The 18,959-nt window shown below is 39.0% G+C and overlaps 1 protein-coding gene across 4 annotated transcripts in view; it reads left to right on the top strand.

Moving 5' to 3' along the window:
• The window catches only part of SPOP (speckle type BTB/POZ protein), a 67,922-nt gene that overhangs the window by 21,205 nt on the left and 27,758 nt on the right, over positions 1-18,959 (top strand). For 2 of the 4 annotated variants that reach the window (XM_047756663.1, XM_047756661.1), the window contains one exon: positions 10,262-10,307. The exons of the other annotated variants lie outside the window; for them this stretch is intronic. The gene's annotated coding sequence lies outside the window, so the exon portion shown is untranslated. The remainder of the gene's footprint in view (positions 1-10,261; positions 10,308-18,959) is intronic. 4 annotated transcript variants of the gene reach the window in all.

Genomic DNA, 18,959 nt, shown 5'->3' with positions numbered 1-18,959 from the left:
TCCTTAAAAATGAATTTATTTATGAGTTCTGTAAGTTTTTAATATTTGAATTGAATCCACATCTAGTGTTCAAAGCTTCCCCTTTTGATTTGAATACCAGCTGACTCTTCTCGCTATTTCAAACTGTCTTTACTGAGTTTTTGTTCCATCTCGTCTCCAGGGGTGAATAGATGGAGAAGTAACTTTGTGACTTCTAAATGGCTGTTGCTATTTTAAGACCAAGTAAACTGTAGAAGATGGTAGGGAAATTGTTTAAAGGAGGAATTTTTTTTTTTAATATATTGAGAGTTTTTTCTTGAAAATATGAGCAGTTTGTCTTTTAACTGTAAGTTGAATCTTTTCCGGCTCTTCAAGGTCAGAAGCATATTCTCTTAATTCAAGCCAAACAGAGAAATTGGTAGTGGTGAAGGGTGGTAGTTCAACAGGGGACTGGACCTCCGAAACGTGATCAATGAATTTTTTTTTTATGGTTATTGACTTTATGGCTAAAGCAATGGGAGCACATATTTCTTAAGGCTGAGTATTGGACTTAGGATAAAAATCTGTCTGTGCGGTGACCCCACTAGTTGTATAGGTGAGGAAAACTTATTTTCCGTAATTTAAATAATCCATAGGCCTCTCCCAAAATGGGCACTCTATTTGATCATAAATTGATTAGGCTGATAAGATGACTGACCCTGTGTCAAAGGAAAGGCTTTTCAGGAAGTAAAGGAGCCTTTTTACATCTTACGGATAGAATCAAATCATACCAGTGCAGTTTTAATCAGTTAAAGTTTGGTTAAATTGGAAGGAAGAAAAGGGTGTAGAGAGACCAGAACAAATAGAGTTGCACATTTATCCTTGTAACCTCACATCCTTAGGGAGGACTCCAGTTTCTGTAGCCGCTTTAGTTCTGTTGTGAATGGAGACTGAGCAATGGAATTGGGTAGCCTGACAGTTGACTTAATTTGAGCCGTCACATTAGGTAAGACTGGAAAGCTAGATTGGGAGATGTCAGGGTTGCATGTGTTTTCGTATTTGTTTCTAATATTTTTTTCTCTGATAATGGAGAGAATTTTGTGGGTCCATTTGGGTAACTATAGTGCCTCATCAAGGTCTTTTTTGCATTTTGAATCATTACTGAACTCAGTGTCCTTAATTACCATTTGATTATTTTTCACCAATGCATAATCTTCTGTTTTCCCACATTAAAATTCTTGAGCCCAACATCTGCTTTTTCCAACATAATTATAGGGAGGTAGTGTAATAACCTGGCTTCTGGTCTCTGCTCCGCTCCTGGCCTCCTGTGTGTTGGGGGCGGGGGTTCAGTTTCCTCTTCTGTAAAACAGTCATTTTGGAGTTCCCATTGTGGCTCAGCAGGTTAATGATCCGACGTTGTCTCTGTGAGGACGAAGGTTTCATGCCTTGCCTTGCTTAGCGCATTCACAATCAGCTGCAGCTCCAATTTGACCCCTAGTCCAGGAACTTCCATATGGCACAGGTGCAGCTGTAAAACAAAACAAAACAAAAAACCCAGTCATTTTCCTGGATGTTCATTAAGTCCTTTTACATCTCTAGACTCTTTTGCTAATTCTTTTATTGGCTAGATGTTTATGAAGCATCTTCTGTGTGCCAGGCACAAGACAGGATGCTTTGGATACAAGTCCCTTGCCCTCAAAGAATATTCAGGCTAACAGCAAAGAATTCCCTTCACTTTACTCAGATCACCTCGGTCGTTTACTCTTGGAGAATTGAGTAGTAGTGGCAAGTTTTCTTGATTTTCACTATCCCCCAGAAGGCATTTGTTACAATTTTTTATATTATTTAAATTTCTATCTCCCAAAATGCTTTTATGTCTTTTATTTTTCTATCTGTAAGCCAGCTTCCCATCTCAGCAAACAAATCTCAGCTCCCCAGTTCCGTTATGATAAGTTGGTTTCTTTAATTGATAGAAAATAAATTATATACTACAGAATAAGGCTTAGTGGTCAAAAAAGCTAGTAATTTCTTTAAGCAAAACAGCGTCTATGGCCTTGATATAACTTTTAAAAAAAGAAGCCTAATTGGAAACAGTAAGAAAGCTGTCAGAGATGAAGGATGGCTTCGTCAAAGATGTTTACACCCAAAGGAAAAAACAAAGTTTAATAGAGTTTCTGTTGGATGCAAAAAAAAAAAAAAAAGCCAAGGAGCTGCTTCTGACTTTGAAGTGGGTGTTATCTCAGCAGAGCCCCTCCTGTCTAGGGTCTGGTTTTCAGATGTACTGGACCAGAATGTCAGTATTATAAGTACACTCAGAAGATGATCAGGCTACATAAACTGAAGACAGTGTAGAGGATTAATTCACAGAAAACAAATTCATGGATGGGTAGGGATGGGGCTACTCATTTTGACTGTGGTCTCAGAAAGACTTTTTTTTTTTTTTAAAGAGGTGACTTGTGAGCTAAAAATGTAAATAACAAGAAGCAAGCAATGTGAATATCTAGGAGAAGGGTCTTCCAGGCTGAGGGAAAGACCGTGCAAAGGCCCTGAGACGAAACAGGCTTGGCTTATTTAGAGAGAGGAGGCCAGTGTGTTTTGGAGTGAGGTTAGCAATATGCGCCAGGGGTAGGTGATGAATTGGGGATAAAGGGCCAGCTTTTTATAGGACCCTACAGGGTCAGGTAAAGGACTGATTTTTATTCTAATGTGGTTAAGTAGAAGAGTGACATGGTCTGATTTACTTGATCAGAGTTCATTGTAGCTGCTATGTGGTGAATAGGTTGTGCCACGAGGAAGCTGGGAGATCAGTTAGAAACCACTTACCACTGTTTCAGGCAGGAGAAAACTGTAGAGAAATGGATAAATGTAGGATAGATTCGGAAGCAGGATAGCTGACAGGACTTGCTGATGGTCGGGATATGAAAACAGGGGTTTGGGCTGGAGCAACTGGTTAGAAGATGGTGCCATTTAGGATTGTAGGCGTGCGAAACTTCTCAAATGAGTATAATTAAGGAATGATAGAAATGGCACTTTTTAATTCGGTAAACTTGGGGCAAAGGAGAGAGAGATCTCCTGGGAGAAAAGACACTGGTTTCTGTGAACTCAGACTAGAAAATTACTCTGGCATGTTAGAACAGTACACATTTTATTTAAAAAAAAATTGATGAAGATTAGGTGCTAAAATATGGAAAGTCATTTAAAAAGCATTGGGACATATGATTTGTTCCGAGGGTCCATTCTTAAAAGTAGGCATGAGCCTATCAACAGTTTGCCCAGGTCTCATTAATGATGGAGCTCAGAATTGTTAGAACAAGAGAGCCTAAGTTTTCAGCAGGGTTCCCACTTAAAAACGAAATCAGAATTGAAAGATAGGGTATATAGATATATCTTCTATCAGATATTTTTCCAGTTCCTCCATGTTGAATAAAAGATCGCATCTGACAGGAATAAAAGTGCTGGGTTAGAAGTTGAAAGACTTGAGTTTTGAACTCGGTACCCTTAACAGCCATGAGACCATGCTAGATTGTAACCTCTGAGCTTCTGTTTCCTTATTTGTAAAAATACATGACTCGCAGAGCTGTTAAAAAATCCCAAATAAGATCGTGAATGTCAGAGTACTTTGAAGACTATGCGGCACCGGATACTGCTTGTGAGGGAATGGTCATATAGCGTAAAGCATTTACCAAAGAAGTCCTTTTAAAAAAGACAAGGAGGAGTTCCCGTCATGGCGCAGTGGTTAACAAATCCGACTAGGATCCATGAGGTTGCGGGTTCGATCCCTGGCCTTGCTCAGTGGGTTCAGGATCCGGTGTTGCCATGAGCTGTGGTGTAGGTCGCAGACATGGCTTGGATCTGGCGTTGCTGTGGCCGGCGGCTACAGCTCCGATTCGACCCCTAGCCTGGGAACCTGCATATGCCGGGAGCAGCCCTAGAAAAGGCAAAAAAAAAAAAAAGACAAGGAGGCGGGGTAGGGGCGTGGGAGTGCTCTGGTTCTGTCTCTACTGTGAATCTTGAGATTACGGTTTCCATTAGGCTCTGCTAGACACACCTATTCTAGGTGCTTTTAATTCTTAACCATAGTGACTTGTGAAACAGAGGACCCTAGATAAATTTAAACGCCATAAGGATGAAAAAAAATGTGCAAGGAAGTTTGGTTTTGCCCTCCTAGTTTGTAGTTAGAACTTTATTCCTAGCCACAGTGCCAAAATGAAAGACAGCAAAATATGGTTAGTATTTTTTACTTGAGCTTTTTCAAGCCTTTATTTCCTATTTGGGCTGTGGAGTAGAATTTTGTTTGGTTTACTCCGAGTAGCTTTTCCTTAAGAAGGAAAAAGTATAAACACGCCAGAGGCTTGCTAGCAATCGAAAGTAACTGTTGGTCAGCAAGAGAATGAAAGGAAAAACACAGGTTGGAGATGGAAAAAGTAAAGCAAGAACAAGGAAAAACAGATTTGAAAGAGGAGAGGAAGTATTTAAATAATTTCTAAAAGTCTCAAGTTTTAAAAAATCTTTGCAGGTAACTATAATTTGAGATGATTTAAAAGAGGGAGTGGTCTTAGAGGGGAGTGAGTAAAATTAGGGAAAGAGAGAGGACAGGTTTTCAGGAGGTGGGTGATGCGGATTGAACCCCTGCCACAGCAGTAACCCAAGCCGTAGGGGTGTCAATGCTTAGTCCTTAACTACTGGGCCACCAGGGAACTCCTCTACTGTGTATTGAAAATATTGCTCTGATGTCAATTTTTCAAGGCTCTTCTAATCTGCTTTCTGAATTCGTTGTTTTTGAAACGTTTTAAAAGTCATATAAAAAGAGGATTGTGACACCTTCAGCTGAAGTCCTCTTCATTCACTTTCTCTGTTCTTGTTTCCATCTTGCTCCACAGAGACAACTTGTTACCATGAATTTAGTGCGTATCCAATGCAGAATGTGTGAATTCCGTGGTAGTCATCTTTTTCATTTATTCTTATTTTTCAAGATTTATACATCTGGATACACAGATCTAGGCCCCTGATTTTAGAGGTTTTATTTTTATTTTATTTGTTTATTTTGGCTGCCCCACAGCACGTGGAGTTCCCTGGCCAGGGATCAGATCTGAGCCTCAGACATGACCTAAGCCGCAGCTATGGCAACACTCTACCCTTAACCCACTGTGCCAGGCCAGGGATCGAACCTGTGTCCCAGTGCTCCCAAGACACCTCCGATCCTCTTGCGCCACAGCGGGAACTCCTTAGCTGCTTTATTTTGTATTCCTCTGTATAAATATTTCAGAGTTTTCCCAAACCCCTTTGGTGGAAATTTTAATTGTTTATGGGTTTTTTTTGGCCATTACTGATAAAACTTCAATGACCCACCACCTCGTATGTATCCTCTGTGGTTTTCTCCTCCTCTTCCTTCCTTGTGATTGCTTTGGTGATATGATTTTGTCTTAAATAGCGTATTTGAATTCTGCCATTTGATTCACCACTTAGGTATTCACAATCATCATTCGAGGGCGAGGGAGGGATGAGGAAACCCATGATTTGAAATGCCCACTTTTCTTTTTACTAAGGCCAGAGGCTCTGAAATTTTCTTTTCCTATGTGTTCTTTTTGGACTCTGATAAATTTGGCAACTTTTGCATTTACTGTTTTGTATTTTTATTGTCTCATATCCAATAGCTGGTTTTCATAAGCATCAGTAACTTTTCATAAGCATCAGTAACCTTTTCCCTTTCTCCATTATAGGTTTCTAACTTCTAGAATACTTCCCACCTGTTAAAAGTAGGACTAGTATGTAGTGATCTCCAATCCAGTTCATGTAATTCTTGTATTGTCTTAGAAATTCAGCATGCTCCAAACATAGCTGATATTTACCAAAGAGTTTCTTGGAGCCTTCTTAGCCAAATTAAACATTTTAAAAGTGTAAACCTTTACTGTAGGCTAGAATCCTTACACGTAAATTTTGTTCAGGCACCCTACATTTCAGTGACCAATGGTTTTCATTTATATATATATTTTTTTCTGGAGTCTTTATTATACTTTAGTCATTATTGTGAGATGGAATGTATTTTTCAGTTTCTTGCCCCTCCCCGCCATCAAAGGTGGATCCTATTCAGAGCTTTGAGTGCTTGGAATGCTGAAGTGTTACAGATGAAAACTGCTACGAATATGGTCTGCCTGCTGAAGTGTTCCTTTCTTGAGCATATTAACTGTTTCGAAGAAAGTATGTGTTAGGTATTTTAAAAAACGATTGATAAGGCCTTAAAGTGGAAATCTTAGTAATATACAGTGTACTATAGAGCTGTAGAATATCAGATGCCTGTGTATCTTTATCACATCAGTCCCACCTTTTATGCTGCAAGAAACATGTTCCTATTTTAAAACTTTCTTTAGAATAAAAGTATGTTCTTACACGGAACACTAACACCAGGGGGTTTTGTTTTCCCTTCCACTCTGGAAATTATATGATAAAAAGTTTTAGTTCCTAAGTAAAAATACTCTTTTCTTCTAACTGTGGTCACCTTCTTGGGATATTTCATCAGGATTCTAACAGAAGACTTCATTGTCTTTGTGGGAGTCAAAATATAAGAACTTTCCTCTTGAAAATATAGTTTGTTTGCATAATGCGTTATTTAAAACACCTTCTTCCTGACTTTAAAGTAGGTTCATTTTAAAAAAGAAAAAAAAAAATTAGGAGTTCCCGCTGTGGTGTAACAGAATTGGCTGCATCTCTGGAGCCAGGGATACAGGTTCGATCCCCAGCCCAACACAGTGGGTTAAGGATAGGGTGTTGCTGGAGCTGCAGCTCAGATCTGATCCCTGGCCCTGGAACTCCATATGCAGCAGGACAGCCAGAAAGGTTTTTTGTTTTTGTTTTTTGTTTTGTTTTTGTTTTTTTGAAGATAAATAAATAAATAAAACTTCAAGGGCATTCCTCCTGTGGTGCAGCAGGTTAAGGATCTGGCATTGTCTCTGTGGCAGCGCAGGTTCCATCCTAGCCCCGCACAGTGCTTTAAGGTTCCGGCATGGCCACAGCTGCAGCTTGCATTCAGTCCTTGGCCTGGGAACTTCCATATGCTTCTCTTGTGGCCATTAAAAAAGAGAAAAAACTTTAAAAAATGAAAAGCATTATTAAAGGAAGCATATCACGCTACCATCATGTTGAGTAATTCCCAAAGTGGTGATGGCTGTGTACATGTGAGCCAGCAACATGGGAGAGTTCCTGTCTCTCCAGGCCCTCCTGGCATTGTCATCATTAAACCAGGCACCACACATTTGTAAGGGGAAAGTACAATTTAGTTCGTTACCAGCTTTTTTTTATAAGTCGTACCTGTGACTCGATACTAGTAAGAGCATAAATCTGAAACTTGTTAATAAAACAAATTTTGTTAATTTGATGTACAGCCGGGAAACTTTCTGTTTTGCAGATGTATAAAGTTATTGTCTAATCTTTCAGGGATAGAAATCCAAAAGAAGAGGAGACGAATTCAGTCATTTATTAAATAAGTCTTTCTTTCTGGTCTTCCGTGTGCCAGACACTGTCTGAGTACAGCAACAAAGCAGACAAGCATCTGCCTTCTTACCTTTCAGATAAAATACAGTGCATTCCTTCCTTTTAGAAAGAAAGGAAGTGTGGTTGTGGGGGAAGGGGATGGCATGTTTAAGGGTGTCAGGGCGGGCCTCACAGAGATGGTGACCAGCAGGGCCAGCCGAGAGACTCTCTAGGGGAAGAGTTATCCAGATAGAGCGAAGGGCAGGTACAGAGCCCTGAGGCGGGAGTGAGCCTGTTCTGTCTGAGGAACAAAAGCCGAGGAGGACAGTGTGGCTGGAACTCGGTGAGCTCCGGAGAACGTAATTGGAGACGAGGCCAGAGAGGTAATGAGGTCCAGATTGTGCAGGGGCTTTTCAGTTCTTGTGAGGACGTTGGCTTTTACTCAGAGTCAGATGGAAAATCATTGGAGGGTCCGTCACAGGCCGTGATTAAACTAAAAAAGGTAATACCAAAAACTACTTGTATCCTGGCTTTGCCTTTTCAAAAGCCTTCTTCATTCATTTCTTACGGTAATTTAGGTATTTACTAATGGCTTCTGATGAATAGTCATACATAGATTTAAACATTTGTGTCAGTGCTAAAAATTTCCCAGAAATGCAGATCTTAGGTATTGCATTTAAATTCAGAGAAAGTAATTATAGTAGGAAAGCCTAGCTATAGGTATTCATTCTTGGGTAGCCCTGCTTTATTACTGAGCTGTGTCATCCTGAATTAGCTTGGGAAAAAAAAAAAAAATCAAGGGTCTATTCTGTGCAGGACACTGTATTCACCCTTAAACATTAGTGGAGATATATATATATATATATATATATATATATATATATATATACACACACACACACTCTAACTGGGTTATTTTATTGCAGATTTTAATGTGTTTTTATCAAGAACAATACAGAAGACATAACTATGTAGTTTAAAGGTTAATTATAAGACATATGTACTTTTTTTTTTTTTTGGGTCTCTTTTTAGGGCCACACCCACGGCACATGGAAGTTCCCAGGCTAGGGGTCGAATCGGAGCTGCAGCTGCCGGCCTACCCAGCAGCCACAGCAACTTGGGATCTGAGCCGAGTCTGCAAATTACACCACAGCTCCCTGCATCGCCGGTCTTTAATCCACTGAGTGAGACCAGGGATTGAACCCTCATCCTCATGGATACGAGTCGGGTTTGTTACTGCTGAGCCATGACGGGAAGTCTAAAAAGCATGTGCTTTTATAGCCATCAGTCAGACCTAGAAATACATCGTTGCCAACACCCAGAAGAGGCTTGATGATGCTGTGTGTCCCTTCTAGATCTTTACCAATGCTGTTGTTCAGAGACACCACTAAGCTGACATTTGTGATAGTTTCTTTTTCTTTGTGATTTTTACCACCTAGGACTCATTGCAAACCATTATAACTTACTTAGTCGTGTCTGTTTTTGAATTTTATATACATTAAGTGGAATAATACTATATATGTTCTTTTACATCTTCTTCCAGAACCTAACTATACGTTTGTAAAGTTCATCCGTGTTGTTGTGTACAAATGCAGTTTAATTTCGTTGCCAAGTAGCACCTTGTCATGAATATACCACACTTTGTGTATCCCTTCTCCTGCTGAGAATGTTTTTGGCTCCTGTGAACATGCTTGTTTATTTGCAGTGATGGACATGTGCAGTTTCTCTGGGCCATATTTGGGCATAGAATTACTATATCTTTAGTTTTACTAGATAATAAACTATTTTCCAAAGTGGTTATACGAATTTTGTCCTCTTAACTGTGCGAAAGTGTTCATGGTCCTCCTGGTCCTTCTCCGTATTGTCAGACTCTTTAAATTTTGCCAATCCACTAGGCCTAAAAGTTTTTGTTCTGGCAAATTGAGAAATCAAAACCTTAAACACGGTTGGTGTTCAGTAAATAGTTGTTGATGTTGCTATTCTTAATCTGCTGAGCATGACTTGTCCTGTTTTAAAGTCAGTAGTTTGGTACAGTTTTTGGTGAGGGCTCATTCTGTTACAGTAACTAGACTTGATTAACCAAAATAAGAGAAGCTTATTTGTACCGATTAAAGATAGGATTTATATTTTCAGGAAAAGGTACTTTTTTTATAGAATCACAGTGTATGCGGTATTTCACTTTTCCACAAAAAAGGAAAATAGCCCAAGAATTTTCTGCCTAGGGTATATCTGTAGAAGCTTTGCAACCGCTCTTATCCCTGTTGCTGTTATGAGTCACATTGCAGGGTATGTAGATTATTTAGGGGGGTGGTGGTGGTGGTATTTAGCTAAGATATCTTACTAGTCTTCACCAGCAGCTTCAGTGTGGCAATTATTTATTAAAGTGATAGGATTCATGATTTTGTTTAAATATCTTGCTTTGCTGCAGCTGACCCTCAGGACAGTTTTTATAAAGGAAAAATATTACACAAAAACTTCATGGTAGTAATTTCAGCATTTTGTGAAGTAGCTGGCACAAGTGATCCCTCCGCTCTTGTAAATATTGACAAAGGGCACACTACTTATGTCATTTTTGCTGTGCTTCATGGACCAGTTCATCAGAGGGGTTAACTTGAAATTTTCTGACTTTAATTTCTAAGTATAATCTTTTTGAGAGAGGACTAGAAAATAGAACACTCAGATGAGATATAAGAATGGTAATTTTGACTAGTAGTAAATCCTAGCTGATGTATTACCTGCTTTTGTAAGATTTTCTCTTTTCAGAATAGCCAAAGTAAAGACTTGTGTGAGATTCAGAATCTAGTTAAGTCTGATTCATCATCTCTATTTCCAACAGAGATTTCCTGTTAGACAAGACAAATTAGAGTCTTCCTACTGACTTGGTGAGTTTTTACATAGTTTTATTTTAAACATAGTTTAAGATCATGAGGCCAGAAATGGAATCAAATGTATAGAAATATTTACCATGACTTAAAAAAATGCACATCTTGAGTGCAATCGACTGTTTCATTTCAGTACAAAGAGTATGTAAAGTTGGAAGTCGTATAAGGTAAAGCATGTAAGTTCTTTTTTTAAATAATGAGAATACCATCAGTATTTTTTTTTTTACAGCTGCGCCTGTAGCATATGAAAGTTCCTGGGCTAGGGGTCTCATCAGAGCTGCGCCTACACCACAGCCACAGCAACACTGGATCCGAGCGACATATGTGACCTATCCTGCAGCCTGTAGTAACACGGGATCCTTAACCCACTGAGAGAGGCCAGGGATTGAACCTGCATCCTCGCTGACACTCTGTCAGCTTTTTAACCCGCTGAGCCACAACAGGAGCTTCATGATCAGTGTTAAAGAAATATTTTATGTAGTTCCCACTGTGTTACAGTGGGTTAAGAATCTGACTGCAGGGGCTCAGGTTGCTGCAGAGGTGCAGGTGTGATCCCTGGCGCAGGGTGGTAGGTTAAAGGATCTGGCACAGTGTAGGTCACAGCTGTGGCTTGGATTCAGTCCCTGGCCTGGGAATTTCCATATGCTGTGTGTGCAGCCATAAAAAAATTTTTTTTAAATAAAACATTTAATATAAATGGTTTCAAAAGAGGTTTTATTCTAAATATTCTTCTTTGGAGTAAGCTAGAGTCATTTATTCAGATCTTTTCTGGTGTCTTTGTAGGATAAGGCTTTGCACTAATAGTGGAGAGGAGAAAAGATACTTGGATTTAAACTCTTAATCAGTGGTTGGTAATGCATGATACGGAGAGCTTCGAGTAAGATTATTTTTCTTTTTGGAAAAGATCTTCAGGGAAGGTAGAATTACAGTTTATAAAAGGACATATCTTAAAGCAATTCATGGACTTCATTTTATATTTTATGTAAAAGGAGTTTGATTCTGACCAGATTGCCTTTGTATGGGTACCTTAGAGCTCCTCTCTCTCTGGTAACGTAGGCAGATCTTTCTGCCATTCTGGCTAGCATCTTTAAAGTTTTGCTTTGTGGTATGAGATCCTTGCCCTAAGTACTTATGTATGTTTTTACTCGGTTTTATTGGATAAAATAGGTGTTACTGCATTTTCATCCTTTAAATTCTGACACAAATCACAGGGAGCCAGGAAGTTGTAAGACAGACATTCGGTCCGACTTTCCTCTGTTTTGTCTGCCTTCGTGGTTTTACTTTTTTCCTTACGTCATGAATTTTGGAATGAACACTTGAAACTGAGAACTTCCTGCCCATCCTTTGTTCCATTTAGTTGAGTTAGAACCTTAACATTAACCAAGAAATTGGCTTATTTTTACTAACTTTAGAAGAAGGGAAAATTTATTTTCTGCAGGTGGTTTCTAGGTAAGGAACATGGGTCCATGTGACAGTTATCAGATTTCTTTACTTAAGACCCTACATGATGGGGAAGATGAAAGCATAAATATAACACAGTCTTGGTTTCTTAGTTAGAGGGAAATCTAGATGAGTGAATCCAGAGACTGACTTCTGTGCTGCTAGATAGTACATAGTAGCTAATACTGAAGAGAATTGGTTGCCCTTATAATGGATCAAATTCTCCGGAGCAGGTGAGTCTTCTCAGCTTCTAAGTTAATGAGCTTATTCCAAATTGTATACTGTTAAGATCAAGGTAGAATTTCTTCTCTAGCATGCATTTCCTGGGCCCCTTCTCCTAGCCAAGCTGTGTTAGCAAGAAATATTTTTAAATGGGCTTGACTAGAGAAAGCATCAATGGCTGAAGAGAACTGCTTGTTGGATTTGGCTTCTGTAAAGGCCAGATGACCCTGTGGGGTTATGCAACCTCTGCCTATTTGTTTCATGAAATGACTCTTCTGTTTTTGAATTCCTTTCAAATTGGACCTGCTTAAATTGTATTAAGGCCAAGCCTTTCATCTGTTTACTGTTTGGATTTTATAAGGTTCTTCGTGGCGGTAGTTGGGGGGAGAAGGTGAACAACTGTAACCTCTCAAATCTCAAAACAGCTTTGGGAATATAATTACATAGTAAATAGAATCTTCTTAGCCATAAGGCTCCCCCCCCTTCTTCCTCTTCCTCTTCCTTCTTTTTAAAAATTCTGTTCCACTTTTTGTCTTGGAATAAATTTTCTCAACCTAAAAAAAGTCTTTGATAACGTGTGGAATGTGTTAAAATCTTCATCTTTCCTTAAGTTGCTCTTTGTGGATCCTAGAGATTTTTGTCCAAGCCATTCGATGGAATGAAGACATTATTATAATTTCTGAAAAAAGAGAAGTTGCCTATTGTTTGACTCTTCCTATCTAACTTCATTTCTAAAGGTGTTTTCCTTTGGAACTGAGATCCACTTTGAAGTGAAACAGCCACTTTATAATCAGGTTTGTTTGCTGATTTGGATTCATGTCGTTCCATTTGAGACATCTCCCAAATGATGGATGTTGAAAGTGCTGTGTAGAGAAGCTTAATCTGATGAACTCTGTCTGCCTTTTTTTTTTTTTTAAGCAGTTGGAGGAGTTTGGTGGTGGTGGTTTTTCTGTAGCAGGGTTTAGTAATTAACAACAGCAGCACATCACCTGATGGGAATAACCCAGACCTTGTGAAACCTGTGCTTGTTGGTTTATTCTGCGGGATCCTCCATCCAAGTGGAGATAGGACTTTTTTCCTTTGATGTTGTTAAGTAGCTGTCTTGAGCTCAGTAGTCATTTATGCCTAAATTAAAAAGCAAAACAAAAACTCAAGATGTCTTCTTAAGGTCTAAGGAGATGCAGTGCTGCAAGAGTGTCGAGTGGCACCTACCTCTTTCCAGGACACACCCCTGCTTTTGGAGCAGAGCCTGCTCTCCCTGGATGTCTTTTTGGGGTAGGGAATTATGCTAATATGTCTATATCAACAACTCTTACATAATGAATAATTTTTAGAGGGAGAGAATGATTCCCTAGCCCTTAACTTAAATTGGCAGTACATATTTCTGTTCTTTTTTTGTCTTTTGTGCTTTTAGGGCTGCACCAGTGGCATATAGAGGTTCCCAGGCCAGGGGTCTAATTGGAGCTGTAGATGCCAGCCTACACCACAGCCACAGCCACACCAGATCCAGGTCGCATCTTCGACCTACACCACAGCTCAGGGCAATGCCGGATCCTGAACCCACTGAGCGAGGCCAGGGATCGAACCCACAACCTCATGGTTCCTAGTCGGATTCGTTTCTGCTGCACCGGGACGGGAACCCCACATATTTCTGTTCTTTGATTTTTTTTTTTTTTCCCCTAACTGGAAAAGTTACTTCCAGCTTGAGAATTATTCCATATTTTAACCTTTGAGCTGGCTGCTAAGGTCTCCTTGGGGACAAGAACACTTTGCAGTTATTTATAACCTATAGAGAAGGGCAGTAAGACTGTAAACAGCCAGCACACTCTGAGGTTTGGGAGTCAGGGGGAGCAGCCTATTGTTTATTCCTCAGCTTTCCACAACTTGAAATTCTTTCATGTATCTTCTTGTTCATCTTTATTTTGACTTTGGATGAGCATCGCTAGCCAGGCTATTTCTATAAAACTGTCTTATAACACTTAGATTGAGGAGAAGAAGGGAAAATAGCCTTTTTACATACAAAAGCATATCTAATCCTCACAGTCATTTCAGTCTGTGCTTGCCTAAGAGATCAGTAAACTGTGAAAATCTTAAAGATACTGACATGTATATGTAATACTGTACTTGCTGCTGAGTTTTTTTTCCTCATACACAATAGTTTCTTTTACGTTTTCCTTATATGTAACCATTGTAAGGAGTTCCGGCTCTAGTGCAACAGGATCAGCGCAGGTTCGATCCCTGGCCTGGCACAGTGGCTTAGGGAATCCAGTGTTGCTGAAGCTTCATCTTAGGTCACAACTGCAGCTCAGATCTGATTCCTGGCCCAGCAACTCCATGTGCCTCGGGGTGACCAAAAAAGAAAAATAACAGCCACAAGAACAATTAAACTCTTAATTATTTAGATATTTGGCTCTGGTAGAAAATACGTCCTGCATCTTAGCCTGGTATACAGAGAGCCTTGGGTTATGTGTTGAGACATGTTTTAGAGGTATGTCTGTCTGTGTCTCTGTATCGCTAGACACGTTCACCTGTGTATATATTTTATGTTAATTATCTTTTCTCTACTACGTGTCTTTTTTTTGAGATATGAATCATTTTAATTGGTGATGAATCAAACATGGTATACTTATTTTGTTTTTAAGAGAATCAGCTGTAATTTCACTCTACATTTTTCTTTTTTTTTTTTTTTTGCCTTTTTGCTATTTCTTTGGGCCGCTCCCGCGGCATATGGAGGTTCCCAGGCTAGGGGTCCAATCGGAGCTGTAGCCACCAGCCTACGCCAGAGCCACAGCAACTCGGGATCCAAGCCGAGTCTGCGACCTACACCACAGCTCACGGCCACGCCGGGTCCTTAACACTGAGCAAGGCCAGGGACCGAACCCGCAACCTCATGGTTCCTAGTCGGATTCGTTAACCACTGTGCCACGACGGGAACTCCTCTCTACATTTTTCAAATAAAAATTTGACAAAAGTTCTTTTATTTACACGTCAGTTTTGAGAATCAAACCCTTTGTCAGATAGGAAAATTATAGGTGAGATCTAAGTCAATACTAAGGATCTGCCTCATTTTTTATCAATATATTTGAATTTTTGTTGTGTATAATTTAACTCGAAATAACTCAGAGGTCTAGGCTGAGTTTCCGACAGCTACGGTAATGACTTAACCTGGAAGATGTGCTGATATTACTGTTGTCTCATGTGTTCAAGAACTTCGCTTTTAGCCTGCAGGCTTCTCTTTTCTCCCAAGATTTCTTTCTTTCTTTTTTTTTTTTTAAATCAAAGAAGAATATAGTTTTGGAGTGTATTAAATAAGTTCTTTAAAACTGGAGATCAACTGAGAGTTTTCTTTTAAAAATATTTTGTTTTAAAAGTATGCCTAGATTCCTATAGCTGTTCTTCATTTAGTAACTCCCAAATTCTAACGTTTTAACTAGAGCTCATTAAGGAAGAATATGATCCCAAAAGACAATAGTCTAGTCAGTCAGCAGCAATTTCATTGAATAACTATTTACTGGGTGCCTATTATGATAACCATTTTAGGCACATGGGGATGCTCTTCTCTCGTGCTTAACTTCTAGTGGGGAAGACAGTAGACAAATGAAAATATAAAACCAAGATCATTTCAGACTGTAGTAATACAAAAGAAATTTAAATAGGGTAATGTGACCAAAAGAAAAAAAAAAAAACACAGTCTGAAAGTGGGGACTACTTGAGATCAAGAGGTCAGGGAAGACCTGTCTGAGGATATTACACATGATAGGACCCCTGAGTGACAGGAAGGAGCCAGGTATGAAAAGATCTGAGGAAGGAAAGAGCCTGGTGTGTTCACCAAATAGAATGAAAAGCCCGGGTGACGAAAGCGTGGTGATGGAGAGGGGTAAGTGTTAGATGAGGTCAGGGAGGTGCACACAGGCTTTGGCAGACTTAACAAAAGGTAGCTTCTATTTGGAGAGCAAGGGAAGCCACTGTAGGATTCCCGTCTTGTTTCTCAGAGGAGTTTGATTTATAAGCCATCTCACAACTTAGAAAAATTCATTGTGAAGTCTGCTAATTCCTTTTAAAATATTTTTGTGCGTTATTTGAAAAGACCATGATTCACATGCTTCAAAATTCGCTAAGTACAAAAGGGAACTTCATGGAAATTCTTCTTCCCAGACAAATGCTCAGTTTCCTTCCTTGGAAGTAGCCAGGGTCCCTAGAGTCTTATGTAGCTTTTACAGAGATATTTTATGTATGTATATACACACACATGAAGGATTTTTGCCTCTTTAGATGAAGCTTGCCCATTCCTTTTTTAATAGATACTTAATATTACATTGTCTGTATCATAATTTATTTAATCAGTCCCCTGTTGATGGACTTTTAGGTTATTTCCTTTTTTTTTTTTTTTGTGGTTACTAATAGTGCCACAGGGAGAAACCCTTTGTATTTGTCAGAGTAAACATATCACTAGGGTAAATTTCTAGACCTGGAATTGTTGGATTGGGGGTATAATACGCATTTCCTGCTCATTCTGATATGCATTTCCCTTCATGGAGTTTATAACAATTTATATGCTAATCAGAAATGTTCTCCTTGCTCTGGACAAGTGTTATCAAACATTTCTTTTTTGTGTTTTCCCTTTTTGGCCACGCCCACAGCGTGTGGACGGTCCCAGCCTGGGGATCAAACCCAAGCCTCAGCAGTGACAAAACCAGATCCTTAGCCCACTGTGCCCTCCAGGGAACCCCCATCAAACATTTTAATCTTTGTCACTTCACTCTGTGAATTAATATATGGTTTAATTTGCATTTGTCTATTATGAATGAGAGTTGAACTTGTTTTCACATATTTGAGAACCTTTGAGGAGTTCCCATGTGGCAATCATCTTTAACTTGTAAATTTTAGGAAACATGAAGACATGAGAAACCCCAATCTTTCCTTTGCTGATTGAGATCTCTCTTGATTGCCCTTAATTTCATTTTAAGAAGCATCTCTAAATAATAATAAAAAAATACATTTAGTATTTTGTAGACTGGATTGAATTGCAAAAAGTTTACTCATAACAAGTATTTGAAAGTTATTAAAACCTTGCAACAGAGGGAGTCAGTATGGCCTGTAATAATCTGTAATAAGAAAGAAGTTCTTACTCCTGCATTGTAAGGCAAGAAATACAGACACTCCTTTGAGGTCACAAAAGTTTCTCAAAAATGAATATACCCAAATCTTTCTATAGGTGTGTGTTTTGTTGTGTTTTTTTGTTTGTTTGTTTTTTGTTGTTTTTTGTCAACAGTCCTTTTGGCATCTTCTGTTCTGGAAAATGCAGTCATCTCTCAGGTTTAAAATAGTTATGACATTGGGATTTTTTCCTTACTTGGAAACTATACCAGGCTTTAAAGCAAGAGAAAAAAAAGTTATAGGCTTTTTAAAAGTCCCTAACCATTCTTTGGCAAGAAGTCGTGTTCCCAGCCATCTAGCTTGTGCCTGTTTGTGTATTATATTAAAGCACTCGAAATCGGTGATTTTCTACTATCTTTGGCCGACAGAACAATTTCACGGTTCAGTCTGCTATCCCTACAATTTTATCCTGTAATTTTAAAACTGAGGGATATAATTCCAACTTGTAAATATCATATATGTGATATGCCTGTGTTAGGTGTTGATTTTTTTTTTTTTTTAATTCTCTGGATGCTGGGATTAGATTAAAGATGGAGGAATGCTTATAAGGAATAAAAGAAAGATGAAATAACCGCACAATTGTCTATATAACACTTTACAGAGAGTGTTCTAGCCTAGCTCTGCCTATACTGCAGGTTAAACTATTGGGACATTTCTCTCTATTGCGCAGGAAATACGTCTTCTAGCTTCAAAGTATCCTGATTATGTAAGAGTTTAGTTCAAATTACTGATTTATGTTTTCAAAATGAAGGAAAAAATAACCAGTCTTTCTCCCCTCGTAGAATGAAATACTGGATGAAAAACTCGCTTTGGGAGTTCTCATGTGGCTCAGCGGGTTGAGGATCCCACATTGTCACTGCAGTGGCTCAGGTTGCAGCTGTGACTTAGGTTCTGAGGACCTTCCACATGCCCCTGTTGTGGCCCAAAAACAATAAACAAAAGAAAAGAGGGAAAAAGGAAAAACAGATTTACCAGGGCTGATACTTGAGAGTGCCAGGCTGGGAGTTTGGGGCTTTGTGTGTAACTCATCCAAAAGAACAAATTAATGATTCTCATTACATTTACAAACTAATATATTCAGCGCTATTCAAAGGGCACTTTTAGAGATATGTGAAAGAAACAAGCAGAAAAGTTAATGAACTTGAATGCAACTGGATAAATGTTTCCATCATCAGAGTATTTCTGCTGAATCCCTTGTTCTAGGCAGACTGTGCTAGGTGGTAAGGGGATAAAAGGAATAGTTGCACGTTCCTTGAAGTGTACTGGAGGCAAGGGAAATGTTTATAAGTGTACATAAGGTAGAAAAGAAGTGCATGGTATAGGTTTGAAAGCATTATCTGTGCACCACGATGGAATTAACACATTTCTTTTGTACTTCTGTGTACTCTCCAAAGTTTAGCATTCTGCTCAGAAATCATATTGATTGGCTTGAATCTCTTGTCTAAAATGATCGATGGCTTCATGGTCTCTCAGTATCTACTACAAAACATTCTATTAGAGATTGCTATTAGTTTGCTAACTGATACTACTACCTTCGTTGGAATTTGAGCGGTATTACAGTTGACACATACTTTAAAGTATATTTTTTGGTTTGACTCGGAAGACGTGTAGCCTCACAGGTCAGGATTTAATAGAGTGAACAGGAAAATATATGGTGCTATAGAACAGTTATATTCAGCCTCCAAGTTGCCAGCATACTGGGAAGTTTGCTAAGCTTTGAAAAATAAGTTTCTCATTAGAGAACTTGGGCAGTCTTGTTTTAATGTGTTTGAAGCCAAGAACAGTGTATTTTGGTGCTAGTTGTCTCCTACAAGGGCTCCCAAACCATGACCC

Source organism: Phacochoerus africanus, chromosome 14 (assembly GCF_016906955.1).
Source record: "Phacochoerus africanus isolate WHEZ1 chromosome 14, ROS_Pafr_v1, whole genome shotgun sequence".
In the NCBI taxonomy this organism is placed as follows: Eukaryota; Metazoa; Chordata; class Mammalia; order Artiodactyla; family Suidae; genus Phacochoerus; species Phacochoerus africanus.
The sequence above is the reverse complement of the archived record's forward strand: the minus strand, read 5'-3'. Positions and strand labels throughout refer to the sequence as shown.